At 32.3% G+C, this 17,671-nt stretch overlaps 1 long non-coding RNA gene across 1 annotated transcript; it reads right to left on the reverse strand.

The window, feature by feature from the left end:
* Positions 1 to 14,622: 14,622 nt before the first annotated feature.
* LOC147486887 (uncharacterized) lies at positions 14,623 to 16,990 on the reverse strand. Its single transcript, XR_015202140.1, has 2 exons — positions 16,655 to 16,990; positions 14,623 to 14,914 (listed from the first exon to the last, which is right to left on the reverse strand). It is a non-coding gene; the product is annotated as an uncharacterized LOC147486887 (long non-coding RNA).
* Positions 16,991 to 17,671: the final 681 nt, after the last annotated feature.

Raw genomic sequence — 17,671 nt, forward strand, 5'->3', positions numbered from 1 at the left:
AAGAACCGAGGTAAAGGAAGTTTTGTTAATTAATAATAACCAACACAAAAGCAAACATTTTTATGTGCAATTCTGCGCAATTCAGCGGTGAAATAGAATAATAAAAAATAAAAAAAACTCTTGTAGAATTTGAACAAAAAAAGTGACATTTATTTTCTCGCTTCAAAGTAAATAAAACTGAGCAAATAAGTTTAAAAAATGGTAAAAATGAAAGATTATACCTAGGCATGATACCATCGGGTTGGATTCCATGTTCGAGACAATAGAGTTCCCAACATGAGTTACCAACTTGAATCCCGGCCTGACCAATATGAATACTAATTATTTCTCTCATTTTCTGCTTTTCAAATCTACGTTCTTTTTTACAAAGAAAGAAACTAGATATGGAAAAATAAGTAGAAAATTTGTATGGATTCAAGGATTTGAAGAGAGAGAAGTAAAAATTTGAGAAGTGCGAGATCTCTTTTAGGGCAAGAGAGAAAAGAAAGTTATGTTTTATATTTAGACCGAAATAATAGAGCTGTCATTTTTTTTTGTTTCCCTCTTTCGCGAAATTTTAATTTGTAACACTTATCGAACGATTTTTAAGCGTTAGCAATTAATTTATGAAATTCACCCAAATAAACCAACGCTTTACAACATTGCCAACGTTTATTTAACGTTGGCAACTTGCTAACGGTAAATAACCGTTGCAAAGCAAAAAAGGTGCATGTTGCAAATATCCTATTATGGTGTAGTGTAATCCACCAAGTAAAAGAGGAGAACATTACTAATCAAGAGATAAACAAATAGAATACAATCACTCACAAACTTGAGCATTACAAATCCCACAAACCGATCTCGTATTTATAGAGGTCGTGGGTATCAAATTGGAATCCTATTTAAAATAGGAAACCAAAACCTTAACAGTGTGGTGTAGTGCTAGCTGTGCCTCTTTCCAATATGAATTTGGAAACCTGTATACCAACAATTCTCCATCTCGGTGAAGATTTATCCAAATCTGAGCCGATCAACCGAATAGCAAATCCCTCTTTAATGCACAAATGTCCGAAAGACCAAACAAATAACAAATGTCTCGAAGGACCAAACACGACTGTTGATAATCGTAAAAAGATAGTTTTTACTAATGAATAAAGCGATGAAACTCTAAACGCAAGTAAAACTACAAACTTCACTTATACTAGACTTATCAAAGATATTTGTTTTCTACTCTCGAATCTATTGAAGTAGAGTTGGAATAGAAGATTAGTTCCACTCCTAGTTCTTTAGCATTCAAGTTTTCTACGACTATCAATCCTACCAAAGTCAATGAGAGAATTATGAATTATACTACGATGCAAATTTAACTAACAAGATATGATAACTCAACTACGAAATGCTACGGAATACTAAAGTTTGAATCTAGAATAAGAATTAGGGGGGAATTGAATCCACCTTGAATCCAACTTAAGAAACTAACATAAATTGTTGTAATCCAATTCTTACGTTCTCACGGTAAGAATTGCTCGTTCTAATCCCTAATTATACATATCATTTCTACCAATTCATAACTAGCATGTGAGAAAGTCCACCCATTCTCATGGCGAATCAACTTCCTTCTAGAGTGGAATAGATTCTTACAACGATTCTACGCTACACAATCAAGTTTTCATCAAGACTTCACCAAACCCTTCTAATGGAGATTTAACCTTAATTCATCAAACTATCATTTCCAATTGAATTAAAACTAGACATTATATAAAGATTCTAACTTTACTAAATTCAACTAAACAATAATTGAAATCTAAATTAACAACTAAGAATTTACTAAATAACAAGAATTGAAATTAGATCTAAACAATATTAAATAACAAAATCGAATTTAACAAGAACTAACTATTTTATTTATCTAATCAATGATAGACAATGATTCAAATACTTAATCTAAAACAAGGAATGAAACTAAAACATGAAATGGAAACTAATTAATTAACTAATTCAAAACTTAAAAACTAGATCTAGAACTATAGTTTAATGTCTACTCTAATGGCTACCTTCTAACCTAAACTAAATAATCCTTAAGAGCTAAGTCTTATGTGTGGAAATGGAGGAGACCAGATCCACATTTTTGTGCATGGGCTAAGAGTCCATGTTTTGGGCCGGAAAATCGAGCCCAAAGCCCAATTTCTTCAGTCCATAGGGCCCTTTTCAGCTGGCTTCGACTTCAATAGGCTTTTAGTCCACTTTTTCTCCTCTGATTGGGTCAAGGTTTAGACTATTGGAAATCTCTTTCCGAGCCGGTCGTTTTGACATAAGGTACGCCCGATTCCGAGGTCTGAGTCCAAAGATACGATCTTTGAAAGTTCTGCTGACTTTTGTGTGCTGTTTCTGCCCGTCTTGGCCTTTAATCCTAGAACTTCTTAGCAACCAACCATTTGCTCCTTTATATCACCAAAGTGGTACATTTCTGCATATAATTGAGTTCCATGCCTGAAATAGATAAAAGTACGTAATTAGCATTAACTCTTATTTATTACTCGCATAATTGGTCTAAAAGCATTATTATTAAGGGGTTAAAACTACAGTTTTGGGCTCTTATCAAACCACCCCCAAACAACATTTTGCTTGTCCTCAAGCAAATATGAGAAATTATCATAAGTGACCAAAAATGGAGTTCTAACTAATCTCGTTTTGCCGAGTGTGATTTTTCCAGTGAAGGTACTCACAAACTTCATCTATACTACAACGACTCAGAAATAAAACTATTGTTTCCTTATCTATGTCTCAATTATCTATACATCTCACTAGCAATGAATACAGAATAATCAAGTCGAAACCTAAGCTAATATATGCATAATAATCTATCATCTACGAATAAACATATATACAATGAGTAATACTATGAGATGAACTAGTAGGTCCATTTTTGAAAACTCGGAATAGCGTCCTTAAGTAGGTCCTCACATTAATGTCAAGACAAAAACCACTCTAATTTTTCCGCTCAAGTTTTGCTACTCCCAAATGCAGTGGGCACACTTTACCTTACAATCTCAATGAAACACAAGGAAGCCGTAGTCGATCAAACACATCTGCCACTTACTATCACACTAACATATTCCTAATTGAGCTAGAGGTCTTTATTAGGTGTTGCGGTGATTAGGAGATGGTTTAAGAAGGAAGGAAATGGATATTCAAAGAGGACAAGTCTGAGATAATAGAGTCTTCATATTATGTAACTAGAGAAAACCTTATTCTTTACTTTTTATTCTACACTTTGTTTCCATCCTTAGCCATATTTTTTTTTCTTTTTTTTTGGCTTTTGACTCTTTGATTCTATTTTTAGAGTTCTAACTCTTTATTATTATTTTTTTTTATTTGGATGAAAACTTACTTTTGAAGCGACTAACGAATTCTTGATTTCAAAGGTTCTTCTCTTTTCTATTCTTCATCTCTATTCTCAAAGTTATTCAAAGAATTTGGGTAGGTTGATTTTTTATTTTGTTTTGTTTTGTAACAGGGTAAAGGATTTGTGGTTTATGAAAGGCTAAAGAAAGGCTCAGAGGGGCTTACTAGCGAAAAAAATAATTCATAGGTTGGAATTTCTGGCTATATCGATCCAAAGAGGGCCTAAATTCTTGCTTAGGATATGGTATAGTAATCAAGCAAGTGGACGTGTGATTTCTCTATCCGGATTTTATTTCTTCCTTGTGTCATTTCTCAAATGTTCACTCATATAAGGCTTTAGGCTATATTCTCACAGGATTTGTAGAATAAGTACTCTAGCTTAGATTTCAGAACTTACTACCAACAATCATAGATACTCATGTAACATATTTATAGATAGATGCAAAGATTATTACCTGCATATTAGCCTAAGTTTCTAAAAACTATTCTAATGCAAAAGCTACGTGAGACTTCTAGATTATTGCGAGCATAGAGAAAGAAAACAATACCAATATTCCTAAATGTATAACATACTTTTTATTTATATATATATTTTTTTTTAAATTTTTTGAATTTTTTTAACTAGAAAACAAGTGCATATTATACATATCTATATCCTAACAGATGCCTTAATTACACGTGTTTCTATGCCCCCCCCCCAAACAAAAAAATGCTTTGTCCTCAAAGTATTTAAATAACTAGGGTAAAGAAATACTATTGAAACGCGTGAAATTCTGGAGCATCTGCAAAATAAGGTTAAACATACTAATATAGAAAAAAAAAACTGATGCAACTCTATAAGAGTTCCACCCGTTATGGGGTTAATGAGAAATAGATTGCTTGGGACATAAGCAGACACTAACTGAAATAAAAACTAACCTTAACTCCCATTTAAGCATTTTCCTCCTCATCCTTAATGAAGAAATGAAGTTCCTTCGCATCCTGCCATGCCATGGTGATTTGCCAGGCTTCACGCCACTTATCGTCTACTATAGCTAACCTGTCAAGCGCCACTTGGTCGGATGGGGTGTAAGGCGCAACCTGATGAGGTTGTATCCTCCACCCTTGCCAAGTCATTGCACGGAATGATCGTATAATAGAATTGGTGGGTCTCACAATGTCGACCCAACCCAATCCATGAAACAGGCACAAAAAAAAGGAAAGAAACATAGCATTATACGGCAAATTAAAACAGGCATAAAAAGGCACTCATTCCTCTTGGTATGGGCTTGGGCTAAACTAGACATTAAGGTCTGGGGAATATCATAGAGTGTACGTCCCTCAGCTAAAGCAAGGAAAATATCACAAGTTTCGTCATTCACAGAAGAATAACGTCATTCCCCTCTAATGTTTAGCATAATCCAAAACATAATAGTGCCCACGTTCATAGACAGGCTACCAAGGGTGACGTTATAATCTCTTTGGTCCTCTATCCTAAACATTCCTGCCCCGTAATGCTCATGCAAATCATTATAGTTATACATGTACATATTATCTACCAAATAGGCCCATGAGTAGAATACAAATCAAAGTAAGCAAATAAGGTACGATGTCACCAAGCGTAGTGATAGAACATATATATTACTTAGCCCTATATGCACGTGAGTAAATTTAATTAATGTTTTTTTTGGTAACTGAGTAAATCTAGCTAATATTAAAAGCCTATGTTAGAAAGATTGACATATATATGGTACTGGATCGCCAGATTAATTCCCTTTTTCCTCTTTTCTGTATTATATATGTCGTCATCTCCTTAGATTTCTTCAGATATGTAAATCCACAACTGTTTTAGAGGTTGAGTTTTCTAACTAAAGCACAAAAAGAAAATAAATAAAGGAATCTCTTCATTACACAAATTATTAGTGTCTTAATTCTAACACATTCAAACTCTATAAAACAAATCACTAGTTTTCAAACCCGTACTACGAACAGGTGTCATTATATTAAATTATTCTAAAAAATATTAACAACAATTCATAGTTATGAGATATGAAAATTATATTAATCACTTGTTCAAATTTCTTGCACCACTCTCTATCAAAAGAAAACACCAAACCTTGGTAAAACCCATCGATTTATTTTTGTTGTTATGTTTAATAATAGAAGTTTAATTGAAATTTTGTGAGGATGTCCAATGTAGCGAAGATGATATTGAAAATACTTAAATAGCAAGACATTCCCAATCATAATAAAATAATTATAATAAACACTACTTAAAATGCAAAACTATACTTGTCGAGATATTATATTCTCCCTATATATAATACAACTATGTTTCGAGGTTAGTTCAATGCATTTGCATCAAATTTCCGATTTTACGTTAATTATTCTTTGAGGCTAGTTTAATGTAGTTGGATCTAGTTTCCGATTTTCTATTAATTATTCTTTGAGGTTAATTCAATGTAGTTGTATCAAGTTAGTTTCTGATTTCCGTTAATTATTCTTTTAGGTTAGTTCAGTACAGTTGCACAAAGTTTACGATTTCCCGTTAGTTATTCATTAAGGTTAATTCAATACAGTTCCATCTAGTTTTCAATGTTTCATTAATTACTCTTTGAGATTAGTTAATTGCATTTGCATCAAGGTTCCAATTTCCCATTAATTACTCTTTGAGGTTAGTTTAATACATCTTCATCCAGTTTCTGATTTCTTGTTAATTATTTTTCGAAGTTAGTTCTCATCTAGCTTCCAATTTTCGGTTATTTATGCTTTGAGGGTAGTTCGATGTAGTTACATCCAGTTTTCGATTTCTAGTTAACTATTCTTTGAGGTTATTTCAATGCATTTGCATCCAGTTTATGATTTTCCGTTAAATATTGCATCCAATTTCTGATTTCCCGGCCTGTTAGTTAATATATGATTTTAGTTTAATGCAGTTGCATCCAGTTTCCGATTTTCCATTAATTATTCTTTGAGGTTAGTTCAATGTAGTTGCATCCAATTTCTGATTTCCCGTTAATTGTTTTTTGAGGTTAGTTTAATGCATTTGCAGCAAGTTTTCGATTTTCCGTTAATTATTTTTGAAGGTTTGTTCAATGCAGTTGCATCAAATTTATGATTTCCCATTAATTATTCTTTGAAGTTAGTTCAGTGCATTTGCATCCATTTTTTGATGTTTCTATATTTGTTAATTAGTCTTTAGATTAGTTCATTGCATTTGCATCCAGTTTCCGATTTCTCATTAATAACTCTTTGAGGTTAGTTCAATACATCTACATCTAGTTTATGATTTTTGATTATTTATGCTTTGAGATTAGTTTGATGCAATTTCATCCGATTTCTGATTTCCTGTTAACTATTCTTTTAGGTTATTTCAATGCATTTGCATCTAGTTTCTAATTTTCCGTCAATTATTCTATGAGGTTAGTTCAATGCAGTTGCATTTGGTTTTTGATTTTCTGTTAATTATATTTTGAGGTTAGTTCACTGCATTTGCATCCAGTTTCTGATTTACCATTAATTATTATTTGAGGTTTGTTTGATACATTTTTGCATACCGTTTCCGATTTCCCATTAAATATTTTTCAATGATTTGCATTCAATTTCTAATTTCCCATTATTAATTATTATCTGGCGTTAGTTTAATGCAGTTGCATCCAGTTTCCGATTTCTAGTTAATTACTTTTTGAGTTTAGTTTATTGCATTAGCATAAAATTTTCGATTTCCCGTTAATTACTTTTTTAGCTCAGTTCAATGTATTTGAATCCAGTTTTTGATTTCCTTTTAATTATCCAATGTGGTGTGTAATATCAACTTTCTACTTATCCATCTGTAGTATCCTTGCAAACATAACATAAAAATAAATTATGCTTGATTTACTATATGAGATCATTAAAGATTATCCAGTTCCCGATTTCCCGTTAATTACTCTTTAAATTATATACCTGACTCACTATGTGGGATCTTCAAAGAGTATCTATGAACGGGTCCTATCATATTAATTATTCTGAAAAATATATGCAACTATATATGCATAACTATTATATACAACTATTATATTGATCACTCATCTAAATTTCTTATAACATGAAAACCCCATGTACTCTCTAAAAAAAAATAACTCACCATTGATAAAACCCTTCAACTTCATTTGTTGTTTAATAATAGAAGTTTAATTGAAGTTTTGTGAGATTGTCTAATAAGACGAAGTTCATATTGAAACTACTTGAATAACAAGGTGTTCCCAATTATACGAAAAAAAATAAGATAAACACCATTTTAAATGCAAAATTATAATTATCAAGATATTCCCACAACATATAACACAATTATATTTTGAGGTTTAGTTCAATGCATTTGCATCCAGTTTCTGATTTTCTATTATTTATTTTTTGAGGTTAGTTCAATACAGTTGCATCCAGTTTTCGATTTCTTGTTAATTATTCTTTACAGTTAGTTTAATGCATTTGCATCCAATTTTTAATTTCCTACTAATTATTCTTCGAGCTTAGTTCAATGCATTTGCATCCAATTTCCGATTTTTTGTTAATTATTTTTTGAGATTAGTTTAATACATTTGCATCCAGTTTCCGATTTCTCGTTTATTATTCGATGAGGTTGCATTTGCATCTAGTTTCTGATTTCCCGTTAATTATTACTTGAGGTTAGTTCAATGAATTTGCATCCAGTTTTCGATTTTGCGTTAATTATTTCTTGAGGTTAGTTCAGTGCATTTGCATCTAATTTATTTTTTGAAATTAGTTCAGTGTAGTTGCATCCGGTTTTCGATTTCCCATTAATTATTTTTAAAGATTAGTTTTACACATTTGCATCATGTTTCCAATTTATAGTTTTTTTTAAGGTTAGTTCAATATAGTTGCATCCAGTTTTCGATTTCCTGTTAATTTAATCTCTGAGGGTTAGTTCAATGCATTTGCATCCAGCATCCATTTTTCGATTTTCCGACAATTATTTTTTGATGTTAGTTCGATGTATTTGCATCCAAGTTTTGATTTCCCGTTAATTATTTTTTGAGATTAGTTTAATGCAGTTGTATCAATATTCCGATTGTCTATTAATTAATTTTTAAGATTAGTTTAATGCTTGCATATGCATCTAATTTCCAATTTCCCGTTAAATATTATTTGAGGTTAGTTCGATACATTTGCATTTAGTTTTCTGTTTCTCGTTAATTGTTCTTTGACGCTAGTTCCATGCAGTATTAAATATATTTTAAAATATTTGTCATTATTGGTTGTTTTTTTTTTTTTTCATTTTCTATTATATATTTTGTGATGTTATTTTTTGTATAATTTAATTTTCCACATGTAATTTGTTTTGGTTTAGTTTGGTATATAATTTATTTAAGCTTACCGTCCACTTTAACTAAATCAATAGTTATATAATTTATTTAAGTCAACGTCCGTTTTAACTGAATCTCATTATTCCGCTAAAATTGGAAATTATAAAATTCATAAATTTAATTAGAATATGTCGTAATTATTGTGGCCTGTGGTTTTTGAAATCCTTAACTATGATTAAATATCTAAATCCCACAGTGGATGACACCTCAAATTGATCCAACTTTATTTGTTAGGCCCATATATATATATAGTGCATATAATACAATTTTATTTGTTTTGGGTGTACACTATTACTTATTTTATGATTAGTTTATTTTTTTTCCTTTTTCCCCAATCACATGTGTTGTTAACAAATGCATAAATTAAATGTTCAAGTAACTCAATTCATTTTTTTCTTTCTTCTTTCATAGTTTCATTATTATTTTCTAGAAAGAAACTTTGTTATGTTAAACTTCACCTGAGATTAGTGTGGAAACTATTCTTTGTGGCGTAAGGGTTTTAGGAAAATCATTTTTGGTTGAAAATATTGTTTTTTGCAATTTAGATCTCCCCCCCGTAATTAGCTATATTGTTTAGGAAAAGTTGGAGACTTTGTAAAACTCTAGATGAGATTGTTTCTTTATTTATATCTCACATTTTCATAATTAGTAATAGAGTATTAGAGTTTACAAAAAACTGAAATTTTTGCTCCAAAAAATAGATTAATGAGGGTATAACTAATATATATATATATTTGGAATTCATTTTTTTTTCGTAATTAGTATTAGAGTTTACAAAAAGTTGGAGACTCTGTGAAGCCTTGAAAAATAGAGCCAATAGAGTATAACTATAATATATATCTAAAGACAATAAACAAAGGACAACATAAACCCAAAACATAATACCCATAACAAAACGAAAATTGTCCATTATTTTCAAGCAGAATAAAATTTAAGCGAGAAAGATTGAAATGACAGATCCGATAATCGAAATTTCCAGGTAAACTGAAATTGTTGGAAGAAAAGATTGGGTGAAATTTGTCCATTTAAACAAAAAACAATAGAAATCCAACATAGAAAAATAAGAACTTCTAGCGGATAGCAAAAAAAATTCAAAGTCAAGAGATACTGAAAGCGACTGAAGGAGATTTTGGTGAGAGCCAATAATCAGAATTGGAGGAACAGCTAGTGTAATTTCTAAATTGAAAATGTGAAATGAGAAAATAAGATGGGGGAAAGGGTATAGACGTCTTTTGAAGGCATAAATCACGGATAAAATCGTCTAACACACGCAAATAATAAGGGTAAAATGATTCAGAAAAAATATCAAGAGTCGCACTTAAAAAATATATTAAAATACTATTACAGTACTAGTACGTAGTATGGTATAGGGGGCATGGGGCAATGTCGAGATTCTAGCCCAAGCCTAAAACATTTAAAGCCTTTCAAGTTATTAGGGTAGGGGCTAGCCCGACCCTAAACATTTAAAGCCTTTCAGTTATTAGGGCCGGGCCAGCCCGGCCCTAAAGTCCCCATAGGGCCGGGTCATAAGTCTAAATTTCAAGCCCTGACCCTACCCTAAGCCCTCTTTAACAGTTTAGGGCCGGGTCGGGCTGGGCCTATATATTTTCTTCTTTTTACTGCATCCGTTTTAAAACTCATTTATATTACAAAAAAAATTCAAAGATTTGCAAACTCAAAGTCCCACCACTTTGAAATTTGAATAACAACCAATCTAGTAATAATTCTTGACAAGTCCAACAATTTAAAATGCATATCCACAATCTAATAAACTGAAGTACATAGAGACTCATATTTATATTTCAAAATTACGCTTAAAATGCACAAGACACATTTTGGAATGAGCTTTCACCGACATAAATCCGTTATTTCAGACTCAAATCTCACCAAAATTACATTTAACATTGAAGAACACAAAGACAAATAAGAGTATGGAATGAGTTTTACTTGGACGTCAACCTATTTTTCATTAGGCTAGTGCCCAGTGCTCATTATTGTTCTTGGCGACTAGGTTAGACGGGGAGTTGTGACGTGTACGTGAGTTGTGAGATAGAAACAATTAGGTTTACAAGTTTTTATTATATAAAACAAGTTATTAGAAGTACTCATACGGTAAGTAATAAATTACAAAGGACAGTGTTATTTTAATTGAAAATATGTAACAAGGAGTTGGATAGTTTTAGTTGTGTATTTTATAGTGAAATTATAACTAGGGCTTGGTTAGGGCTTAATTAGGGTCGAGCCTATGTTTCAGAATCTTAGCTCTGATCCTGCCTTAGAAGGCATTAGGGCCGGATCGGCCCTATCCTAAACTCTGTGAGGGCTTTAATTATAAGGGTTTTATAGGACTTAGAGTCGGATCGGTCAGGGCCGGGTTAGTGACGTTAGGGCTAAATTCCCACCCCTAATACGTAGGTGGGGGTAGCCGGAATTTTTAAAATAGTTAAGATGATAATGAATTTTATTTTCACGCACGCATGAGTTAAGTGCAACGTATGTTTCAGAGATGATCGTGACTTTGTTTTACCTTTAAAAAAATCATGTCCATTTGCAGCGTTCAGTCCTTGATTTCTTTCGTTGCGGCTTTAATAATTAGTACCAAGACCAAATCATGTCTTAATTACTGTGTTTCAAATTAATATCTTGACAGGCAACATGGCCCAACGAAGTACATGCATAGTATGAACAAAAAGACAAATACTGTAGAACTGTACCATCCAAATGCAATAAGCCTTAATTTGTGGAGCTTGTTTAGTATACAAGTTGATAAAAATTATAAGATAACCTCTAACTTAACGTAATTAAATAGTCTATTCCAAGTATAACAAGCACACCCTAGTGACTAGCAAAAAAATCTATTTAGACTCCCTCACGTAACATGAACTCCATATCTTACGTGATATCCAAATTATCTGACATCCAAATTATCTAACGCAAAAAAAACTAATAACTCCATAGGAACTAATAACTCCATATCTTATGCGAAAAATCTAATAACTCCATACAAACTCCATATCGTACATGACATCCAAATTATTTCTCTTTCCAATAATAAAAAAAATAAATATAGAAATAAAAAAATAACTAATAACAAATTTACCTAATTAAATAATTAACACCCGAAATAGTAACAAATAAATAACAAAAATCTTGTCTATATTTTCACAAACAAATTAAAAAAAAAAAAAAAAAAAAAAAAAAAAACACAACCAACGCCCTAAAAAAAGTTAGGTACTCAAAAAATTCACTTTCGTCATTCTCAATCCCCCTCACTATCTTTACTGTCACAAAATTTTATTTTTTTATCACTTTAGTTTACATTAATTTTGAGTGGAGAAAAAAAAATCTATATAATTATCTATCTATTGATTTAAACAAATGTTTGGATGATTATGCCAATTTTATTTTTTTTGGGAGTTAAGTTTTTTTTTTTTTTTTTTTTTTTTTTGGTTGAATTGTTTGTGGAAATATAGGCAAGTTTTTTTTATTAATTTGTTATTTTGGTTGTACTTATTTAATTAGGTATGTTATTTAGTATTAATTTATTTATATGTTTGATTTTTGAATTTTGGAAAGAGATTAGGATTTTGATGCCACATAGGAAATGGAGTCCCAAAGGAGTTATTGAGAGAGTCTGAGTAGAACTACTCAGTGACTAGACGCCAAGAAAGAAATGTTTATCCATATTTTTTTTTGTGTATTTGTTAATTAAGGTATTCTTTATTGAGCGCTTCTACTCAAAGTAGGAGTGTAAAAAAAAACCGTTGACCCATCATTCGGTAGGATACCCGGTCTTCACCCGCCACCCAAACCCGCACCGACCCAAAAACAGATCCGCCCCGCCCCGCCACCGTTTTTACGCGGTCGGGCTATAGGTGTAGGTTCTATGCTCAAACCCGACCCGCACCGTGTCAAAAGCCGTTGACCCAACCCCGTTGACCCGCATAATTTCAAAACTCTAACTCTAATATTTTTGTATTTTGTTTATATTTTCTTTTAACTTTTGTAGAAATTTGGGAGATATGAACACAAACTTATGAGTTCAACATCAATTTCAAATATTCAAGTTTGAACATTGGGCAAATATCAAAAGTTCAAATTCAACTTTCGAATTTTGGAGAAGATGAATCATTCATCCTTGTATTAATTTCGAATTATTTTAGTTTATATTTTATTATTTTGTACCATAGATCTTCGCTTTCATCTTCATTTTATCATGCTATGGAAAATAATCAATTTATAAATAAATCACGAGAAAGAAGTTTCAAATTTGCAGATATGGTTTTGGATTCAAGTTTAAGTTTTTTTTTTTTTTTTTTTTTTTTTATTGATTGATTCCATTTTTTTCTCTATATTGTGAATTGGAAATATATTACTTGCAGAATTATAAAGTTTTTTTTAGGTGAAATTGGGATAAAATGATAATTTCCACCCGACCCGGATGACCACCAAAACCCCCATATAATTTGACCCAACATCTTTGGGTGATGATTAAGACATGACACTTCAACCCGCCCCGTAAGAGACCACTGGATTTGTATCCCTTAGACCCGCCTGCCCCACCCCATTACTATTTGACCCGCGGTTGACCCGACCCGCCCCGTATTACACCCCTAACTCAGACTCCTTCTATAACTCTCTTGAGACTCTATTTCCTATGTGGCATCCAAATCCCACTTTCTCTTTCCAAAAATAAAAAAACAAACATAGAAACAAAATAATAACTAATGACTTGCCTAATTAAATAACTAAAACCATAAATAGTAATAAATAAATAAAAAAACTTACCAATATTTTTACAAACAAGAAAAAAAAAAAAAAAAAAAAAAAAAAAAAAAAAAAGAAAGAAAGAATCAATCTTTCTTAACGCAAAAAAAAAACCAACAACAACAACAACTTGAATAAGATTAATTAATTTTCTTTTCTAGTGCATCTTCATATTCAAAACATTCATCTTCCATCGTATTTCTTTATACGTTTGTTTGTTCAAGTCAATAGATAGAGAACATACAATTTTTTTTTTCTCTATTCAAAACTAATATAAACTAAAGTGATAAAAAGTAGAACTTTGTAACAAGAAAGACAGAGAGGATTGATAATGAATAAGGTGAATTTTTTGGGTGTTGGGTATTTTTTGGGCTTTGATTTTTTCTTTATTTTTTTGTTTGATGAAATATATGTAAGTTTTTTGTTATTTATTTGTTACTGTATTGAGTTTTAGCTAATTAATTGGGTAAGTTATTAGTTATTTAATTGTTTTTATTTTTGTTTTTTGATTTTTGGAGAGATAAATATAATTTGGATGCCACCTAAGATATGGAGTCCATAGAAAATGATTAAGGGAGTCTAAATAGAGGGTGATCTTGGACACACCCATAAAAGCACTCCCATATCCCATAACTAACTTAAGTTTTTGTTATACCCCAATAGCAGTCTTAATCCAATAATATCTCTCAAATTAATTTGGGATATTTCTAATAGGGGTAAAATGATTAAAAAAATAATAATAACAACATGCTTTTTGGGTATTCGTTCTTTTGAAAGAAGAAATCAATAACACTTTTTTATTTAGAAAGAATAAAAATATGAACACATTTTTTTCCAGTTACAAGTAAAGAACGTAAAGTATATAGGATTTAGTATGGAGTCCCACGATGTATATTAAATAAATGACTTGTTTTGTCTTGCGTACATCTAATAAAAAACAGGGTAATTTAGGAATCTAACTGTCTAAAATAATTTTATTTATTTATTTTAAAATTGAGATACGGGAGTGTTTTTATGGGTGTGTCCAAGATCACCCCTAAATAGATTTTTTGTTCTTTATTTTTTATTTTGCTGGGTTTAATTAAGGTATTCAGTTATAAGTTTCACTGTATTTAGACTTTAGAGGAAATTTAGTATCTATGCATAAAAACAACATATATTCACCATATATCACCGCCTTTCCGAAATTTTGAACCTTGACGACATCAATTCTGGCACATGAGCACGATCGCTTGAGCTTCAACATAAGATTTTCTATCCCAAAAAATCTTTTGGATAAACACCAAGCAGTCTCTGCCACCTCGTGCCATTGTGTCGTATTGGCAAAGAGATTACAGAAACAGGGCCAGCCCTGTATTAAACATAGGAACCTTCATAATGCTTCTCTTCCAACTCCCCCTGGTATATATTGTAGTCAGTATCTGAAGAAAAAAATTGTTTGATCTTTAATGGTCTGACCTTTCCTAAATCCTAAAGAAAGCTTGAGAAACGGAGACATGAAGAATACCACAACAACACACTCGTACCAACATTTCAATGAACATCACTGCATGTTTCACTAACAAGTTCCCACAACCATTCTACAACTAATAAAGCCCTCTAAAGAAATGTTGAAGTGTTGAACCTGAGCTAGAACCAACAGAAAGCCAGTGTTTTAGTTATATGGACCCTGGTTATACCACCATATGCAAGTAAAGACCCTACTTTGGAACTGAGAACCATCATGAAATACGTCTTAATAATGGCGATTTATCTGGCTGACATAAAAATCAAAATAAGGCCAATTCATCATAAATATACACTGGTTACAACACAATGTAGTCCCAATATACATCAACACTGCCTTCTAAACATCACTCGCGTAAGCGCAATCAAAGAGAACTTTTAGGACGTCAAGAATAATCCGGAGTATATCACTTTCACCATGGTTTTATTCCTCTCCGTCCACAGTGTCCAAATGATCGCCTTAAAGATGAACTGATAACCACATTGCCATGGGGGAGAGTGGAATATAAGATAGGAGGAGCACAAGCTTGAAAAAAGCAAGAAAGAAAGATCTCCAAAATACCAGCCGAAACCGGGTCAAAGTATACTGTTCACAAATCCTTCTACCTCAAGATAGAAGTAGATGCTCCAAATGATGATTTGCGCCCCTCTCAAGGTCAAAGTGAACCTACTGTGGGACGGTGATGATTAGCTAGCTTCTCTACTCGAGACGATTTGAAGGAATCCAGCACCGAGGTTCTCTCTCATTTGTAAATAGGCTTATACTGCCTTTAGTGTTTTGTCTAATTTGTGGGAGGTATATTCCTGGCGATCGGACATAATGGAATGCAGTTGCCATTATGGCGACATTGCGAACTTTCTAATGTTAGCACTCCACACCTTCTCATTTTATTATTTCAATAACAATCCAAATTTTCCTGGAATACATCAGCACCTACACATAATGTCGTAATATTATGTTCATAAAATTTACGGTTACGGGCCTATTAAACCTAAGCTACAGCTCACAAGGAAAAATAATGATTTTCTAAATAAGAATGAAATTTTTTGAATAAAATGAGAAAACAACAAAGCAGACTCAAACGGTGTACACTACAGGACTAGTTCAAAAAACCTGCCTGTTGAACATTTAGTAAGTAAAGAAGAAAAATACAGTACAACTATTTAGTTCTAGAGAAAAACATAGAGACAGTAAAAATTCTTATCAACCTTGCTAAATTAACCAGTCCAATCTCAAGGCTGGTTTCATAAAGTTCTAGAGAAATGCAGAACAAGATCCTGGAAATTCCCTTTAAATAAATGTAAGGAACACTTTTAGTTTCTCATAATGAGAAAATCTGCAAGATATGAACCTACTAGAGTACAAATATATTCATGAAACTCATAAAATTTGAGTTCAAGAATATACAAGGGGGATGCTTATAAACATCCTACGGACATGGACTTTCGTTTTGATATTCACTCACACTAGGAAGAGCATGAAATAGAAGACTAACGAAAAACGAGCTATGCACTTTGTTTCTCTCCCATGTCACTATTTTATTAATTTTTCTCACAATACAATAATGCAAATGATAATTGCCTATCTACAGGACAACAAAATTTAAAATTTGGGCAAAACACAAGTAGAACTGATCAGTATGATTATTACTTACCTCATGAAGAAAAAGGCAATTGTGTAGATGGCTAGATGCTCCAGAACAAGATTCGCACCAAAGGATGTATCAGGCATTTAGGCCTGATTAATTGCCTTCCTAAGAGGAGCATTCCAACAAGGAAGGTGTCTCAACAATCACTTGATATGTAAATCATGAGATCTTCAACCAGACTTGCAAGTTTCAGTTGATTATTCTTGAGATCGCCTGTTACAAAAAGGATAAGATGTAAGCTATCTTCATGTTAACCATGTCTAAGGTCAATGAACACTTTGGATGTTTAACCTGCTATTTCAGGAGTCAGATTATTCAATCAACTGTTGTGGTCTTGCCATCACTACACAATTGCCATTATACATGCTGTATGAGGTTGTATCTTCGTACCACCATATCAATGATGAAGAGGAACTTTTATCATTGTAAGAAATGTGTTGTGAATATATGACTGCGGAAACAACGTTACCCACAACAAACGGATCAATCCAACACAAGGATCGATCCTTCTCAATAGACAAGACTTCAACACCCTCCAAGCAATATCCCAACACTTCTCAATATCAAATAACAAGTATATAAAGTAAGACAAATTAATATAAAAGAAGAACAAACCACAAGACGAGATATATCGTGGTTTGGCAATTTGCCTACTTCCACACTGCGAGTTTCAAGCTTTACTAGATGTCCGGAGTAACAGATTACAAATCTCTCAATTTACTCACAAAGAATAAATACTCAACTCACAAAGAATTGCTCTCTTATAATCTCTCTCTTTCTTGGTTTTGGAAAAGTTAGGTTTTCCAAAAAACTGATTTTGTTTTTATACCAAAAAACCAAAATCGCTGGATTCTTGAATGCCCACAAAGCCCACAAAAGGGACTCGAGAGCGCTGGGTCCTTCTGGCCTTGGAGCGCTCGAGCGCGTGAAGCGAGAGAAAAAACTTGTTTTTCTCTACATTCTCCACCTCGGTGAGGTTTTAACACATAAAACCAAGCCGAACACATCCAAAGAAGATCACAT

Source organism: Coptis chinensis, chromosome 7, assembly GCF_015680905.1.
Source record: "Coptis chinensis isolate HL-2020 chromosome 7, ASM1568090v1, whole genome shotgun sequence".
In the NCBI taxonomy this organism is placed as follows: domain Eukaryota; kingdom Viridiplantae; phylum Streptophyta; class Magnoliopsida; order Ranunculales; family Ranunculaceae; genus Coptis; species Coptis chinensis.